Here is a 15,912-nt window from a genome sequence, read left to right on the forward strand (position 1 = left end):
TCGGTGGCTCTCTGATCCAGAATGTGTTAAAACAGACAACACAGTGCATTGTCTCAATCAATCAAACAACCTGTTACATTTGTGTTGCACTTCTTGCAGTTTGTTTGTCACCAAGCACTTTAATCTAAGACTTTAAAAAAAACTGAGACATGTTCCCAGTAGGGAACTTATAAGAGGAAAGCTTTCTATTCTAGATGACAACAGGCGGAATGCAGTTCAGCCGCAAATTGTTTTGAAATGCACTTTCAGATAATTGCTCACCATGAAAATGACAGGAAGTAAGCCTGGTTTTTGAATTGTGTTTTTCACAATTGTCTTTCATAAGGCTCTTTACATAATTATCATCAGTCTCTTTCATTTGATTGTTGACATCTGTAGAGATTCAGTTAATGTACATTATTGGGAAACTGTTTATTGAAAAGATTGTGCAACAACCATCTCCTGGCAACACACACTATTTTAAACCAGCAAATCACAGGTGACGTGGGTAGACTGAGTATGTAAATGTACCGGCTGAACTGTGCTGACCCTTTGTTAGTATTGTGAAAATGAATGTATGCTGGCACATGCAGATTCTCAATCTTGTAACATCCCCATTGTTATGTCACCTCATTTTGATGAAACTGAATTTGGATCCCACAAGAAGGCTTATACAATACCCCAGGTTCATATATTGGGACCTAGACCATGTGTAGCCAGTCTAACAGCTGTTCTACGATCCCCATGCACCCTTAAACTGTGCTTACACTGGGGATGGCCTCCCTGTCGCATGGTGTCATGCCAGGAAGCATGTGTCCATTGGGAGTCCGACTCATTATCCTTTGCTACATATCTGTCCTGCTGTCTATTCCCCTTCGAAAAGCATGCATGATCCCTACTACTGTATATAGCCTATCTGTTCTGCTGTCCACTCTCCTTTAAGAAGCATGGAGGGCCATAAGCCCTAAGAGAGATGTGGCATAGTTTCAGCTGCTGACAGCTCTGCCCTTCAACAGCAAGGTTGTCATCTCTCGCCATCGATGGCTGTCACTTCTGTAGGGGCCTCGTGGGAAGTCAGTTAAGTTCTCTCTTTTAATGGAGGGTGAATAATGGTTTGATAAAGTAATATATGGTGTCAACTTCTGTCAGGCGTGCCGTGAGGCCTGCCAATCCCATCGGACAGAGAGGAGACCAATTGAGTCTGCCCTTTCAGGGACACTTGGTACACGCACAGTTAGGCAGACCACTACAGGGCAGGCAACACCGATCAATACCGCTTTTAATTGCCTGAATCACAGGCTCTTTTATTTTCTTGTTATCTCTCCTTGTTTTTTGAAGATACATCAAGGATGTGACGAAGACGAAGTTCTATTTTTGTCCTACTGTACACGCTACCTCATGGGCAGACCAAAGCTACTGATGGACAATGGACCACGTATTTTGGTTGCTTTCTCACAACGTTTTCCTATTCCCACAGAGCAAAGGGATAGTAGAGTGTGTCCCCCGTTCTACACAGGAGGCTATTCAGAAACCTTCTGAATACACAGAGAAGAAAATGTATGAGCTGATTATATGAAGTCCAATAAACTGAGGAAATAAATAGGTGTTGAGATGACAGACCCTGTGGAAACAACAGCTGTGTACATGTTGGTAACAGCCAGAAACTGTCAGAAGCTGCTGTATTGCCGGGGGGGGGGGGGGGGGGGTGGAAGCTCTCTAGTGCAGTGTTTCTTCTTGAATTAACGATGAGGCTAAGGTATGGAGAAAATTGAATTAATTACCAGGCTGTGGTGTAGTTTGTACAGTGCACTTTCTCTCTATTGTACTCCTTCTACAAATAAAGCCGCAGCCACCCGTGTGGACACATAACCTTCAGACTCTTCCTGACTGGCATTTGAGAGATGGGAGCCATGAGTGTCTAATCAAAATCTCAAATGCTAATCTGGGATGCAAGCTTGTGGAGCGTGCACTTCTGTCTCGAAACAGTATCTATCTCAAGTCATTCCTTCCCAAGTGAGTCCTTTAATTAGCTGCATGGCTAGCTCGCTAACCTCAAAAGTAACCAAATGTAAGACTGGTAATGTGTTTGTATCTTGAATATCTCATTAGGTGTAAGAACCACAATAACATTCTCCTGGCAAGCACTTTGCATTTTTAACTATCTTAGCGATAGAGAGAGACTGACATTTGTTGACAGTTCAATGAAGTATTTCCTTCCATTTCTTCTCCATCCATTTTGCAAATGCTCATGTTCAGTAATGACATTGGATCTAGTAGTCAAGGTTAACCTGGCTGTTTCACCCAAATGCTCCTCAGAAGAGATGTATGGATCAATCTTATGACATTTGAATGATTCCTGTTGATTACTCAGATTGGTCTTTGATAGAGTTTGATAGGGTTTGTTCGGGTTTGATAGGGTTTGTTCGGGTTTGATAGGGTTTGTTAGGGTTTGATAGGGTTTGATAGAGGTTGATAAGGTTTGATAGGGTTTGATCGGGTTTGTTAGGGTTTGATAGGGTTTGATCGAGGTTGATAGGGTTTGTTAGGGTTTGATAAAGTTTGTTCGGGTTTGTTCGGTTTGATAGAGTTTGATAGAGTTTGATAGGGTTTGTTAGGATTTGATAGGGTTTGTTAGGGTTTGATAGGGTTTGTTAGGGTTTGTTAGGATTTGATAGGGTTTGTTAGGATTTGATAGGGTTTGATAGAGTTTGATAGGGTTGGTTAGGATTTGATAGGGTTTGTTAGGGTTTGATAGAGGTTGATAAGGTTTGATAGGGTTTGATCGGGTTTGTTAGGATTTGATAGGGTTTGATAGGGTTTGTTCGGGTTTGATAGGGTTTGTTAGGGTTTGATAGGGTTTGATCGAGGTTGATAGGGTTTGTTAGGGTTTGATAAAGTTTGTTCGGGTTTGTTCGGTTTGATAGAGTTTGATAGGGTTTGTTAGGATTTGATAGACTTTGATAGGGTGTGTTTGATAGAGTTTGATAGGGTTTGTTAGGATTTGATAGGGTTTGTTAGGGTTTGATAGGGTTTGTTAGGATTTGATAGGGTTTGTTAGGATTTGATAGGATTTGTTAGGGTTTGATAGGATTTGATAGGGTTTGTTAGGGTTTGATAGGGTTTGTTAGGATTTGATAGGGTTTGGTAGGGTTTGATATGGTTTGTTAGGGTTTGATAGGGTTGGTTAGGATTTGATAGGGTTTGATAGGGTTTGATAGGATTTGATAAGGTTTGTTAGGGTTTGATAGGGTTTGTTAGGATTTGATAGAGTTTGGTAGGGTTTGCTATGGTTTGTTAGGGTTTGATAGGGTTTGTTAGGATTTGATAGGGTTTGTTAGGGTTTGTGTCATTGCAGTTGACTGATTTTATGATCCCTCCTAGTCGTGCTTTTCTTTAACGTGTGAAAAGTGCAGGGTTCGTGCGTGTGTACCGCCCAGATAAGCTGGCTCAGTAAGTAATGCATGTCAGATCAGATAAGTATACAGAAAGGGTTGCCCATAAAACGAGGCTATGAATCTAAGAAAGGAGAATTTACTGGCCACACAACAACATGGTACACCAATTCATGTCAAATGGGCTTCCACACAATGGCCTCTGTGTCTGCCAATCTATCCGTGCTAAGGGTAAATGGATAGACTTCCTCTGACCTTTGTATATCGTTTTATAAAAGAGGATCAATACCCGAGCCGCCAGCGTTGACACTTTATCACCATTGCACCATCTGGTACGAAACACATTTTTCTCACCTGAATTATTACAACCGTGTCTACAATCGGATCCATAGACAATAACCGGGGACTATTTCAACGTTGGCTCTGTTCTGTATTGCCTTTATTGCATTAGGAATAAGTCCCCTATGTAAAGAGATTATGTGAGCCACGATGAAGCTGAATGACGGCCTCCTGGTTGTAAAAGATCTGATGTTAGTTTGCTGTAAGATTTATGGGTGTGTGCTGGGTCCTATCATTCACAATCACAGACCATCTGTGAATATCCCTGTCATAGCTCCAAATAGAATCACAGTGTGCGTCTGGTCAGTGAACTAGCCAGATATTGTGGCATACTCATTTGAAAAAGCTACTATATGTGAAACATGATGATTTAAGTAATTATTGTCCATTTCCCTCCAATAACAGGTTATCTTTTGACATGTTGCACCATAAAGCAATAAACCATGTCATGGTGCCCACAGGCCTTCAGCAAATCACTACTGGTCCTCAGTGGTGTACGCTTAAAACAAACAGTCAGGTTTTAAATTCAAATAAATACTTATTTAATCAGAATGAAAATATGACTTTTCTACAACTGCATTTCTTCCGATATGAATTGCATTGGACACAGTGCTTTCAGTGATTCCATGTGATAGCCCCATATTGTTGAGTGAAGTCATGGTTCAGAATGATTCAAATATCACAAAACATCCTTTTTGGAGTTCAGCCCCAGAATGTTAAGTTGCCATGTTGTCTCGTTAGATTGAAGTGCCCGAGGTTGATTCAAGAAGATGGGTCATCTGTTTAATCTCATGGAATGCCATTACCCTTGTGTAGCGTGTAAAATTATGTAGCGCTTTCTACAATGGGACCATATTAAAGCGCTTAAAGATTCCATTCACGCACCAGGCTACAACAAATGCATTTTCAAGCCCAAGCTAGAAGAGACAAGGTCAAATTGGGGGAATAAAATAGTATTTGCCTCTCTTCCTCTTGTGTATTATCCACCATGAATAACTATGCCAGAGAATAAATATATTTATGCCTGAAGTGGATAGTCCTATTTTCTTGGCAGAGGTGCTTGAGAGTGTCGTATAAGGACCCTGTTGGCAAATACGTGCTGTCAACTGAGAGATTACACAAGTATGTGGACCAACATTTCAGTTATTTTATGTATTAAACAGGCCAACTGTGCTCTTGTCAATCTGCTGCTCAGTTTAAACATACTGTACAAACCTGCCCGGTCTGTAAAATACAGAAGGTCTTTTCCTTTCCCATGTCTTGTGTCTCACCCAGGCTAGGCATGAGTTACACCTCCAATCCACAGTCAACAATCTGAGTGGTAAGACTCCCCTTTACCATATGGTTCCCATACAATGCATACAAGTCCTCATCCACAGTGTCTATACGGTGGTTCATCATATCTCGGAGTGGAAGTTTAGGTTTATGAGCTGTGAAGGACAGCTGCTGAATACGTCACAGTGTACCCTTCAGGTGCATTCCGCTTGTTTTCTGAAGGGAGCCAAGCCACGGGGAAGGACTGTGCAGAAGAAAATGTTCCTCACAAGCATTAATGATGAACGTTGTCATTGTGCAAGGGGTACTGTATGGTACAACTGTTGCCGGAAGCAAAAATAGTTGATGTGTGAGATGAATAGTTTACTCCAAATTCTCCACCTTTGGAAGTAATTGCGGTAGTACTTTATACATGGGATTTTATTTTCAGAGATTATTGCAGTAGCCTCTGAGGGGTAGGGGAATGGGAGCCGCTCTTCTAGAGTGCCTGAGTGCTGTGTGTGTTTAGCCTCGGTGGTGTTACTCAACACCAGGCATTTTCATTGTGGCTGGCTGATATACCTTTCTATATGCTGAGAGCAATTTCAATAATAGAAGGTCCTGCTGTGAAAGAAATTGTGTTAAAGCCTTTGGCATTAAGAGCTTTCTCATGTGTTTTGCAAAGTCCCAGTCTGATACCGTATATGTGCTAGCTGAACATCCCTTAAGCTCCAGTGTTACGTTTATGTGGCTGGTGCCAGCAGGTTTGTTGTGCACCATTGTTGAATCACTTCAATTCACATTTTTACTTAACGCTCTATTTTTACAAGTGTTTCGGCAGCTAAAAACCCCCGGAAAAGATAACTGTTGTCAATAATGACTGTAGCTATCGTAAAGCCATAACAGAGACTTACAATGTGTCGGGTGAGGAGACGGGTAAAAAGGCCACATTTATGTTGTTTCGCAATAAAACTACGTTTTTTTATATTCAATTGAATTACGTTTGGCTTTTCTATCAACTTTTTCTTGATACTGCTATGATCTTTTTAGAACGGTGCCTTTTTGTCTGGTGTCACATAAGCATCAACATCAAACGAAAGGTGATGAATGAAATATACAGTATTATCCTCCTAGATTGTGGATGAAACTACAGTACTCATCTGTAGCCATGCAAAACCAGGACACACTAAATTGAATCTTCAAATTGCCCAAAGTCGGTGCTTGCTTTATGTAGGGAGATGACATAAACTACACCACGGAAATGAACACTCTCTCTCTAGCTCCAGCTGGCTATGTGTTTAGAGGCATTTCTATGAAATGTCAGGTGCACTGCCAAACCTCACACGCCGACCCTCACACCAACACGCTCAGACAGAGAGGAATGATTTGTCTGCTGAAAATGCCAGCATTACTTGCGCTTATATACTGTAGCTCCATTCCCATCTCTCTCCATATGCAAAAGGAATGTGAGTTTCAAAGTAGAAATGTCAATAGTACTGAAGACATGCATAATGCACCATGTCCAGCACTTGAAAGCAGCGGGGTGAGGGGGACTGCAGGGCCAGCCCCTTTGTTCTGTACTCTCCCATGTCTAGTGAGACACTGAGCCATGCTCTCTCCCCTCTCCAGGTGAAGCTAATGTGCTTCCCCTCTCAACTCAGGCTCCCTTTTAGAAATAGAATGGATATAACACAGTCAGGGCTCTTTGCACGCATTTTCCATTTTTTTAAAAATCAGAAGCATTTGTGTTGTTAAAAATAAACAGTGATCCATTGACATTGCAAGTCGACGTGATCATGTTTTGTATTGACAAAATGAAAGGGAAAAGAGTTCCCATTGGCTTTTGTGTGTGTTTGTGCATCTCATTGCTGTGAGAGGAATCAGGCTGGCAATAACACTTGTAGACACATGCTCTGGAGCCAAGGTCATCAATAAACTGCTCCCTTGCCTGGACCAGGGCCTAAGTGGGTCAGCCTCACACCTCAGTGTCCCTGACACCGCAGACAAGATGCATCTCCACTCAGATCTGTTGCCCAACGTCCTGCTGGCCTGATTTAATCTAACCTGATGTAGTGTTTTAATGCAGCGATCTTGTTCATGCAGCCAGTTCGTTCATCTTCAGTCTGGCACTCTTAACTGCACATAGTTGTTATTCAATCTAAACCATCCATAAACTGATCAACTATATTATTTGACTGACATGAAAGATGTTTATGCTGCTGTGTGAATCCTGCAGTGTGGTTGTGATTGAATGTGGCCTCTTTTCAAGACACTGCAGCGGCTTCTTTATGGTACCATAATGTTGTAAAGTATTACGTTGTCCCACCTCTTCTCTGAATCGACAGCCTGTCATGGGGTTATCATAAACAACTTATAAGGAAGGGCGTCTGTAAAAAGTCAAACTATGTCAACTTCCAAGCAGGCTGGCGGAGTCAAAGGAGCAGAAGTGTATTTCTAATGTGCCTCTTTTTGTGTTGTATTGTTGTCAGACTCTGAGTGGCTGCAGTCAGGCAGCACTTATAGCAGCTAGCTTATCTACAGTATATTTACATTTGTCAAGGATAAAGCATGTCTGCAGGAGGTCAGGTGTACTTTTAAGACTGTTTCAATCCCGCCAGGGGTTTTGTCTTGAAAGCATGTGCTCTGAAGGAAATTCCTGGAAATGGAGTTTAAGCCACTTGTGGTAAATTGAGGCCATGTTATGACCTGGCTTTGGAACATACTGGATGATTAGAGAGCAATCTCAAAATGAAGGCTTTTTCTGAAGAACCTTTCAAGAAGTGTACGTACTGTTCCTCTGAGTACTCGAAGGCTCATGTTTACACCTCAAAGGCTTGGTTTTCTGTAACCGCGTAAAGAACAAGTGGTAGCGCCAAACAAGAGACATTGAACATAATGCTTTGGAAACATGTGCATGGGGTTTTTAGGGTAACGTTGGAGACAAATATTGTATTTCAAACTATTTTCTATTTGTTTGAGTCTGTTTAGATTTTGGCATACATTCTGGAAACTATGATGTTCTCCATGTTAGCCCCTTACAGGGTTAGAAGCATAGATGTGGTTCTTAATCTTCTCATAGCATTCAGTCATATTTTTCCTGGTCATGTGTGTGGTCTACAAAGCATTCTTCAGATCATAGATCACAACATACACTGCTCAAAAAAATAAAGGGAACACTTAAACAACACAATGTAACTCCAAGTCAATCACACTTCTGTGAAATCAAACTGTCCACTTAGGAAGCAACACTGATTGACAATACATTTCACATGCTGTTGTGCAAATGGAATAGACAACAGGTGGAAATTATAGGCAATTAGCAAGACACCCCCAATAAAGGAGTGGTTCTGCAGGTGGTGACCAGACCACTTCTCAGTTCCTATGCTTCCTGGCTGATGTTTTGGTCACTTTTGAATGCTGGCGGTGCTTTCACTCTAGTGGTAGCATGAGACGGAGTCTACAACCCACACAAGTGGCTCAGGTATTGCAGCTCATCCAGGATGACACATCAATGCGAGCTGTGGCAAGAAGGTTTGCTGTGTCTGTCAGCGTAGTGTCCAGAGCATGGAGGCGCTACCAGGAGACAGGCCAGTACATCAGGAGACGTGGAAGAGGCCGTAGGAGGGCAACAACCCATCAGCAGGACCTCTACCTCCGCCTTTGTGCAAGGAGGAGCAGGAGGAGCACTGCCAGAACCCTGCAAAATGACCTCCAGCAGGCCACAAATGTGCATGTGTCTGCTCAAACGGTCAGAAACAGACTCCATGAGGGCCCGACGTCCACAGGTGGGGGTTGTGCTTACAGCCCAACACTGTGCAGGACGTTTGGCATTTGCCAGAGAACACCAAGATTGGAAAATTCGCCACTGGTGCCCTGTGCTCTTCACAGATGAAAGCAGGTTCACACTGAACACATGTGACAATCTGGAGACACCGTGGAGAACTTTCTGCTGCCTGCAACATCCTCCAGCATGACCGGTGTGGCGGTGGGTCAGTCATGGTGTGGGGTGGCATTTCTTTGGGGGGCCGCACAGCCCTCAAAGTGCTCGCCAGAGGTAGCCTGACTGCCATTAGGTACCGAGATGAGATCCTCAGACCCCTTGTGAGACCATATGCTGGTGCGGTTGGTCCTGGGTTCCTCCTAATGCAAGACAATGCTAGACCTCATGTGGCTGGAGTGTGTCAGCAGTTCCTGCAAGAGGAAGGCATTGATGCTATGAACTGGCCCGCCCATTCCCCAGACCTGAATCCAATTGAGCACATCTGGGACATCATGTCTCGCTCTATCCACCAACGCCACGTTGCACCACAGACTGTCCAGGAGTTGGCGGATGCTTTAGTCCCGGTCTGGGAGGAGATCCCTCAGGAGACCATCCGCCACCTCATCAGGAGCATGCCCAGGCATTGTAGGGAGGTCATACAGGCACGTGGCGGCCACACACACTACTGAGCCTCATTTTGACTTGTTTTAAGGACATTACATCAAAGTTGGATCAGCCTGTAGTGTGGTTTTCCACTTTAATTTTGAGTGTGACTCCAAATCCAGACCTCCATGGGTTGATAAATTTGATTTCCATTGATAATTGTTGTGTGATTTTGTTGTCAGCACATTCAACTATGTAAAGAAAAAAGTATTTAATAAAAGTATTTAATTCTTTCAGATCTAGGATGTGTTATTTTAGTGTTCCCTTTATTTTTTTGAGCAGTGTATTATGTTTTAGGATTAAGATTGATCAAATGTTATTTGATCTTTTTAATAATTAGCCATTTGAGCCTTGGATTCTTTAGTGGGAAAACTTCCCTCCCAAACAACATACCCTTCATACATCTACAATAATCATTTCCCCTTATCTGATGGAGTTCAACCTGCAAAATTATGTTAGATGTTACCTGGTAAATATCAATACTCTGAAAAGGGAAATGATGGAAGAATTGAACAATTAAACTGAATGAATGGCCATTAGATCAATGGAGAGGAGTGCTCTTATCAGATTACTGCAGGTCCAGACTCCAATCTGCATTATTCTATAATGCTTTAGAAGTGATCCTTGGCATCTAAACGCTGATGTATAATAAGCAGGAGTAAAACGTATCACACAGACAAACAAAATCAATACAATTCAATTCAACCTCTTAGGCCAAACGCAGGACTCTGTCATTAGTCTCTTCGTACACAACTGAGAAGAGTTAATGCAGACTTGTCTCTCTAATTGGGGGGAAACTCAATCATGATAACAAAGTTGGTAACACTTATGAATACACTCTGCAAAGGTACCCTCTACATAGACACTATTAACTACTCACATAACTATAGAGTAGAGCAGGGTTTCCCTAACTCAGTCCTGGAGCCCACCCAGATGCAACTTTTGGTTTCCCCTGTTCACTACACAGCGGCTTCAAATAAACAAAAGTTTATGATGAGTTGGTTATTTGAATCAGCTGTGCAGTGCTAGGGCATCGTAAACAGGCTCTATAATGCCATATGAAGCGAGGTGTGAAGTTCTTGTGTTACCATGAAGTGTAGTTATACAGGAATAGGTCTGGATGGTTTTGTAACTCACTTTAAAACATTACAATTATTTTTTATGGCATTAAATATCATTTTTTAAACATTTTGTCATTTAATCCATCTAAATATATTTTACCTCGTTGTTTTATCAAATGATTCAATACATTTTTGATAGTATAGTATGGTTTGACTTTGAAACCACTCCAGACATCATGAGAAGGATAGCCATGCATCTTCTAATCTAGAACAAGTCCTGATGAGACACCTGCATCCTCCAAGATTTGAAAATTCTGTTACTTTGGACATTTTTACTAAAACAGTTCCATCACACAAGCAATAGTGGGGAAAGCATTTCATTGGCTTTAGAAATGTATATTGATTTAATGCAATCGTGGCTCTCTTTTAATTTCATTAAGAAAGCTTTGATTTGATTTTGGTACTCCTTGTATATAGATTTATTCTTGTATTCTTGATTTGATTTTATGTTTATTGGTTGATCTTATTGCAAAAATTAGATTTTTTCAAAATTGTACTTTGGAATGATAACCTTGTTACATGTGCTAATTAAACTGAAAAAATCCCCCAGGCTCTCTCCAAATTGATGAAAAGTGAACGTTAAGTGCTTTCGGAATGTCACAAAACTCTCAGACACTTATCAAGCCACTCAGAAAAGACTCAACTCTCTCTCGCTTTCTCTCTCACTTTCTCTCACGCTTTTTCTCAAGCTTTCTCTCTCCTTTTCTCCCCACAGAGCTCCCCAGCAGTCCACCAGCTCAATTCACCTTCAGACCCCTCCCCCCACCTCCACCCCCTCCCCACGCGTGCACATGTGCCCGCCCAGCCCCTCACGCTCACGTTTCTGAGGCACTGCAGAGGAACACCCTGCCGGCTCGGAGCCAGGCGATGGACGGAGATCCCACTCAGCCGGCCGACAGAGACAGAGACCAGCTCCACAACAGCTGGGCCCTCAACAGCAACATCCCCCTGGAGACCAGGTAGGCCTCGGCACCACCACTCTCACCTGCCTAGTAATGAGGTCAGTGCAGTGTGGCAGACACCATAACAGCTCTGTGGCCATACTTTCCCCAGTATTGAGTCATGCAGGTCTCTTGGTCTCTTTCCCTCTGTGTTCTTAATCACCGTGACACTGCAGTACCAGTAACTTGGATCCACAAAATAGCGCTAGCTTTGAGAAAAGTCGATTGAATGGATATGTTGTTGGCCTGAGTTAAGTGTTACAGAGAAGACCCCTGTGACTTCAGTCACAGACCTCTCAGACTTCTTTAATGATTCACACTTGATAGAGATGAATCATGGTGTACATTTATAATGAGGGGTTGGTGGTGCATAACTAAATCACATTGCTTTGATGAGATTCAGGGCTAATGCTTTTGAGAAGTGAAGGGGTGTACAAATCCAAATAACATAAATAGATGCATTGTTAACTGAACATATTCAAGATCAAGGCCTTTCCAATCCTTTTCACAGCAAAAGCCTTTAAAGAAATGTATCAGATGTAAATATAAAACTGCTGTAGTTGTAAAAGAAATGTCTACAACTGACTAGGTGTTTGCATAGCCACACGTGACAATTTATGAAACAACAACTTTTTTGGAAGTGTATCCATTCATCCCAAATAGGGTTTTTAATTTTTAAACGGACATCCAAAGAGAAAACCACTTCAAGCGGTCACCCTTTATGAACGGGCTTGTCTTCTTGTGATCACTTCCCCAGAATTTTAAACTGTGCCTGTCTCTGCCGGGCTAGATCATTTGTGTGAATTCCAAGCTTCCAAAATGTGACCTTTATCCCTTTTAGGGTAAGAATTATCTTTGTCCTTCATTAAAACTAGAGGGAAGAGACAAGTAGAGGTGGCAAGATCAGGTGGGAGCATTCTAGCCAATGAGAGGGCAGATACGCATGTGAACAAGCCAGAGAGATAGATCGAGGACTGGTTTTTGTGTCTGTGCCATTATAGCATCTGTGACGGCATCTCCATTTAAAAGTAGTCCATTTTCTTCTTCTTCATTGGCTAATTGCTTCCAACTCATAGGAATCCCCACCCAATTGAGTACTTTAAAATGGTGGAAGCCCTCAATGGTAATGTCCAGGGGTAAAACAAGCTATATCCATGATGAGTCCTCTATCTATCTCTATGACCACAGGCAGATCGCTGATATAAAGTCGTTGACGAAATTCTACATACGCACTTATATCAGTGGATTCGTAACAACCTAACCATTATGAAACTTCTATTTAATCAAATAAGCCTCGCATAGCAGTTAGCAATTACATTTATGATGAACAAATTCGACACTCTCATTGACCTCCATACAAAAATTCCTCACTTTGTGGCCTTATTTTCTTGAGCTGAGTAAAACCTCTCGCTTCGCCTCTTCTTCTCTGGCTACACTCCTAATTGATAGGAAGAAACGATGGCTACCAACAGCTGTCAGATCAAAGGTGAAAATACAGAAATGCAACATTTCAATCCATTAGATTTACTGTAATGGAGAAAGTCATTGTGGGTAGTTCAGAGGTTGAAAAACTCTATTATTAACTTAAAATGAGTTGAGCTCTATACGCTTCTTTCATTTTCATGCTTAGAAAATGGCAAATTCAATTACTGTACACCACAAGCAACCAGGTAAATCTTCCCCTCTTCATTTGATGTGGAACACAAAACCAATCAAAGAATTTCCCGCTTGTTATTAATGACAAGCTTTGTTTGGCTTTGTATGGAGGAAAGGGTTTTAACATGCAAAGAGAGACCACTATGACAGGAAAACTATGGAAAAGTAAATTAATCATATGAAGTAGAGAGCCTTTGTCAAGATTGACAATTATGCTGTCTGCTTTTTGAGATTGTTTTTTATTTAAAGGGTTGTCTGTGAAATGTGAAATGAGTCGCTGGCCTATTTTTCTATTTCCCATTTGTTTGGTAAACCCAACAGTGCTTGGTGGTTCATAAATGTCTTGTAAATTGAAAATAAGCAATCCTATCAGAGGTAAACAACTCCTTTCTGTTGACTAAAATAAGTTGACATGTCGTCTTGAGAAAAAGAATGAAGCATGCGGTAGCAGCATCAGTAGGGAGAACACTACATCATAGAGCTACCTGAATTCACAAGTTAAAGGATTTGATGTTTGGGGTATGTTTTCCAAAAACAAATGAAATCACCAAAAAGGTGTAACATGTTATTTACATAAAACAATATATTTGGTTGTAAAAGAAAGAAAGCTTCTCCTTTAATTGAGTTTCCCAGCCATTGTGGGTAGATTCAGTGGACTGAAGCAATCAAATGAATGGATGCAGGAGCTCCATGGTTGATAATACCTCCTCAAGGAAGCCATTACTCAGTTGGCATGAGAGGGTGTTAGTAAGAGACTAGAAAACAAGGGCCTACCTTAGGCATGTTTTCTCCCCCACCCTTTGTGTTCAAAACATCCATAATGTCTGATAGGTGTATGTAATGTACAACAGTGACAATAATTACAAATTAACACAATTAGGTTTGCAGGAGGGGTAGTGGTACTTGAACATCTTAAATTTGATGGAGTAGGTAGATCCTCCCTCCCTTATGGTAGATCACATTGACTGTGCTCATTTAGGCCCCAAACTTATGTAGAGGTCACCCACTCTGCATAGAAGACGAGAAAGTCACCATGCCTGATGTGGCTATGTGCTGACTTTCTGTTCTCACCTAAATGAAACTTGTTGATTAACCTGTGGTCGATATTCAACCTAATACAATGCCAGCATTCATGTAGATCAGCAGATTGCTATCCAATACCTCCTCTTGGCCTTGTTTATCTCATCATTGTCAATTGTAATGAGATTGAAAGTTTGATGTGATGGCCAGATATCAATTTTGCCTTTTACATTTATATTTTGCCTTTTACATTTAGAAAATTGTAACAACTGGTATTACTGCACATTCACTCTACCGGCTGGGTGATGTGCTGTTGACATAGTTGTAACACTTTGCTCTTGCCTTCACCCAAATAAACCCAAATACTGAATATTTATCATATTTTTGTTGATTTCAGATTTCTGTGTTGTCAATTCTCACCGGCAGACGTTACCAATTATGCATAGCTGCCTTCCAATTAACACTGTATACTGTAGCATCAAGTGTTTTTCAGACTGCTAAAATGACTAGAAATTAGGTGCTCTGTATCACCCACCTCCACAAACACCTTCAGATTGATATGATGAAGAAACGCTCCCTGTGACATCTGGCCAACGCACATAGAAACATACTGTACCTTCACAAAATGGCGGTTTAACATAAGATTCTACCTCATCAATAGAAAATACAGACAGCAGAAGAAAAGTAATCGATTGTAAAGATCAGTGATCAATAGTGATCCTCAGATCATCATTACAGACGTCTTGAGGGGGAAACAAGTATTTTAATGATCCAATTTCTTAGTTCCTCCTCCTGAACACCTTCCTCAAAGCATCAAAAAGTGTGGGATGAAAGCAGTTAATTTCGTTTGTCTAAATGACATCAGCCGAGTCGATGCACTGTTGAGAACACAAAGACAATGATGATATGGCACTGACACAACATCAATGCAATTCCAGATTTCTGTCACATCAGCATAATGACCATATTCAAGACCACAAGCATATTCTTCCTAATTTCTTTCAATTACACAAAGACAGGAATTGATTGCTCCTCTATGGACTGTTTTTTTGCTCTTAATAATGCATTTTTCAAGTGTCAGCTACAGCACTACAACAGAACAGTATCCCAGACAGTCTTGAGCTCAGTGCTGTCCTGATCCAAACTGGATGTCCGCTGTCCATGACTGAACGATACAATTCAGTCCGTTTTCATGGGTGTTTCCGCAGACCGTGAGGAGGATTACCCAACACCACGGGATGCTGCGTTTACAGTGGCTTGGACAACAAAAACAAACATGTCTCAGATAACTTTATCCCTTTGTGAACCATACTTAAACTTAATTACGCTGTCTACGAAAATTGGCCCAGCAATTAAGCCCTGTGATATAATCTTCTATAAGACTGACCTTTGTACTCTCCCATCTTTAATTGGGCACATTAAAGATAGCGGCTAATGGTATTAAAACCTTTTCTAATTAAGGACCTGAGCAATGAGGGTTATTTTTTCCCCCTTGTGTTCTTCTGTTCCGCTGATCGGACTATTCCCTCCCTAAACACTGCCGCCTACAGCTTGTTAGATAAAGGCAGTGGTTCCAAGGTCAAGTTCACAGTGAGGAGGAATTGGCCACCCTTCAGCATTAGCATAAATCAATGTAAGCACAGCATTCAGCATCACTGTCAGCTGTAAGAATTTAATAATAAATGTCTTAGACTCTCTCTCTCTCTCCCTCCCTCTCTCTTGCTCTATCTGTCCCCTCTCTCTCTCTCTCTCTCTCTCTCTCTCTCTCTCTCTCTCTCTCTCCCTCC

Source organism: Oncorhynchus nerka, linkage group LG10 (genome assembly GCF_034236695.1).
Source record: "Oncorhynchus nerka isolate Pitt River linkage group LG10, Oner_Uvic_2.0, whole genome shotgun sequence".
NCBI classification, from domain to species: domain Eukaryota; kingdom Metazoa; phylum Chordata; class Actinopteri; order Salmoniformes; family Salmonidae; genus Oncorhynchus; species Oncorhynchus nerka.